This window comes from Galeopterus variegatus, unplaced genomic scaffold (genome assembly GCF_000696425.1).
Source record: "Galeopterus variegatus unplaced genomic scaffold, G_variegatus-3.0.2 Scaffold238, whole genome shotgun sequence".
In the NCBI taxonomy this organism is placed as follows: Eukaryota; Metazoa; Chordata; class Mammalia; order Dermoptera; family Cynocephalidae; genus Galeopterus; species Galeopterus variegatus.
In genome coordinates, this window is record NW_007726349.1 from 744515 (window position 1) to 748134 (window position 3620).

General features: G+C 38.4%; 1 protein-coding gene across 7 annotated transcripts in view; it reads left to right on the top strand.

Annotated features, from left to right (window-relative positions):
• RBFOX1 (RNA binding protein, fox-1 homolog (C. elegans) 1) overlaps positions 1-1807 on the top strand; it is a 593087-nt gene extending 591280 nt beyond the window's left edge. For all 7 annotated transcript variants that reach the window (XM_008566380.1, XM_008566379.1, XM_008566388.1 and 4 more), the window contains one exon: positions 1-1807. This exon is cut by the window's left edge and continues 920 nt beyond it. The gene's annotated coding sequence lies outside the window, so the exon portion shown is untranslated.
• The last annotated feature ends 1813 nt before the right edge of the window (positions 1808-3620 follow it).

Here is a 3620-nt window from a genome sequence, read left to right on the forward strand (position 1 = left end):
TTTATATTCTGGGAGGGAAAAAATAACATTAATAAAAAGGTGATAAAAAGCACTGTTTCTATTTTTTTCTTTTTTTCCAAAAAAAGAGAAAGTAATAAAAACTTAAATTCTTTGTACCAGTTAAAAAAAATGTATAAAATTTACATCTGTGCAGTGGAGTTGTTAAGTTCTAGAAACAGTCTATGAGCTTTAGTTTTAGCCTAGTAGAACAACTGTTAGAGACAGACGTATAATTTTTATGGAATTACATGATAATCATATTCGGATTTATAGAAGCATTTTACAAGTATTGCAATCATTGAGTAGAGATAATTATGGTATTTTCATCAGCTTGGTACTTTTTGAAACACTGACTGCGTTGTGTAAGCAATCTGCAATTTTTCAGTCCGTGAGAACCTGCCCTTCCATTTCTCCCCAAACCCAAGAACTATCTCAGACCAGTTTCTTCAGTTCCATCTCCAAGGCCCAGGACACTTGTCAGAAGGAAGCAAAAAAAAGTAGGTCCACTTTATCCCCGAAGAACAAAGTCCCCTGACCCCTTCTCAAATGCAGGGCCAGAGTGACACAGCCGAAAAATTGCAGTTTGTCTGTACTACTTCTGTTTGAACTCTTTCCATGTTGTCCTGTTTACAAGTTAACCTAAGTTGGGGTATCCGTCATGGGTCTTCCTGTTTTTGTATTTAAATACAAACAGCAGCAAGCTGTCCCAAGTAGTTTTGCTGCCCTAGTTAAATCCTCATGTACACAGTGCAGGCCCTATGGCGTGCACTTTAGTAAGGTATCGACTCACCGCTGTGAACCTGCCAATCTGCTGTAACAACTCTGCTTTAAAACAAAACCAAACAAAACTTATAAAAAAAAAAAGTGTTTGTGATCCAGCTTTCTCTTGTCATCCTATGTGCATGCCGTAAGATCAGTTGGATATTAAACCATCAATAAAGTTTCACAAAATTTGAAAACAAAGTTTCTGTAGCTTCGATATCCAAGACAGATCACAGTTGTCTTGAACAGAGAGAAAGGGGGGAAACTGCTTAGCAGCCAAAAGCATACAAAATGTTCTTTTCACCAGACTTATTTGGGTGGGTGAGGGGAGGGGCAGAGGGGTGTTTTCTAGCATCACTAAGACATTTTCATCCCCCACCTGGAAAACATGTTATGAAAATGGGTGCCTGGTTGATATTGTTAAAGGAAACAATTTATTAAAATGAGGTGGCATCCTAGCCTAGAGGGGAGAAAGTTAGTAGGAACAGGGGGCTTAGGAGAATAAATAGATTTCTCCCAATTGCCTCAGATTTCAAAATCCAGAAGTTGCATTGTGTTTGGAATCACAAACATAGAATTCTTACCGTGTTGGTTAAAGTAAAATTTATTTGCAGTTTTGATTTTCATCAGCAAGCTGTACTTTCCCCCATGGTCGTATGTAGTTTCAATAAAAATCATTTAGAGCAGGTGGGTGCCAACCGATGTTGCAGAATTTTCTGTCTAGGCACTCCTCCAAGATGCCAATAAGTCATTTTAAAATGTATGTCAGAGATGTAAACAAACATTTTGGATTTTTTTAAACAGTATTTATTTGGAATGTTTTCATTTATCTAAATAACTATTGCTATTATGAATTATGGAACAAAAAAAGATTAATATCATGTGTGGCATATAGTGACTTCTTAACACACATCACGCAATCTACAAACCCAGACAATGTGTATATCTGTCTTTAGAAATTAGTGTTTATATCACTTACAGTGGTTTGTGAATAAAGAAAACTGGTTTGTAATATCAAAAAATAAAAGCTTAGTCTGAAAAGGTACATGTGAGTTTGTGTCCTGAGTCCTTTTGCTTCTGTGGGTTTCCTCAGAGGGTAGATTCTACGTTTATCTACACATGTGATTGCACTGCTGCCCACCAGGGGGCGTGGGTAGATGCTGGCCAATGAGCTATAGGCTGCCTTGGCCACTGGTAGACCAGATGCCTCCTGCAGGTGCCTGGTTTCTTCAGTTCAGAGTGTTTTCTTTCTTCATTCATCTTTCCAAAGAAGACAGTGGAACTAACCACAGACGTTTAAGAAAGAAACTAAACTAAGCTTAGCTATTCCCCAGCATGGAAATGTCAGTCTGGTTTCAAACAAAATAACAAAACTGTGCATTTCAAATGAAACATAAGCTCAAGTTATTAATACAACTTTTGGGGAGGACTTACATGAGGAAGATGAAAAAATAGGAATAGGTGCTAGAATTTACATTTATTGAGTGCTTACTGTGAACCCAGAATCCTGCTCTGGCTCTTGTGTTCCTTATTTCATTTAATCATCTAAGAATCCCATCAGAGTTGAACTACCTAACCCATGCAGTTACTTAACAGTATCTTAACCCTATCTTATTTCATAACTGTCTTAATATTCCTATAAAATGGGTACACATGTAAAGATTAGAAGAAAAGTGGGGTCTGGAAGCAGATATTCTGGGTTTGCATCCTCATTCTGTTCCTTGCCACCTACAAACCAAAGCGCTGTGCATTTGTCTCCTCATCTGTAGTTCAGTATGATAATAGCACCTACCTCTTAATACCGTTACACAAAAAATATAAAACAATGTGAAGTTCTTGCAGCAGTACTTCATAGATTGTAAGCTGTTATTATTTACAGATGAAGCAACTGAGTCACCAAGAGGTTAATTTATCTGAGGTCACACTGAGCAAGTGACAAGGCTAGGATTCCAGATCTTTCCACACCACAGGTGGTCTTAATAGCATGAATTATACCATTTCAAGTATATGAAATAGTCCCTTCTTTGTAAATTCTTCATATACTAGACCATGCAGGTTATAATCAACTTGTATTGCCCTATGACAATGGGTTTTGAAAGCTAGCATTACCTTTATTTATAAATGAAGAAAATAAGGATCCGATACATCATATAATTTGTCTAAAGTAAAATCTAGCATCTCTTGGAAGCAGGCTCCACATGAAGATCTGTCTGACCCTGAAGGTTGTTCCCTCTTCCAAAAATTCTGCTCTATTATGGGTGATGATGCTGATGGTGGTAGAGGTAGTTAGGTTAAACCAGGGCTTTTAGAATTTTCCTTACAACATACTCACATGTAAGGATATATTAATTAAAACAAAGAAGGCACTAGATTTATCCTGGCAGGTGGCAAGAGGGAGATAATTGTCTTGTAAAATACCAGTTTATAACTGAGAGTCTTCCCCACTAAATATGAGGATTATGTTTTGATGGCAAAAACAGTAATTTACATTAGAATGTCCAAAAGCAGGCTCTTCTCTAAAATGGAGATAAGCATATAAATTTCATGTGAAATGTAAAGAAAATTAAAACAATGTAACAATTGAAGAAATTTCTTAAAAGTCTAGACAATGGATGGAAATGTTTCACATCCCTCTCCAGTCCTCCACCTGGAGCATGGGCAGAGATGAGAAAATAACCCCAAGGGAAGCCGGCATGTGATGTATATGCTTTGTGTAGAAACAGAAGCTGTTGGGCCGGCCCGGTGGCGCACTGGATGGTGCGCCGCTTGGGAAGCGCGGCGGCGCTCCCGTCCGAGGGTTCGGATCCCACGTATTAGACCGGTTCCCGCTCACTGGCTGAGCGAGGCGCGGGAGCAGC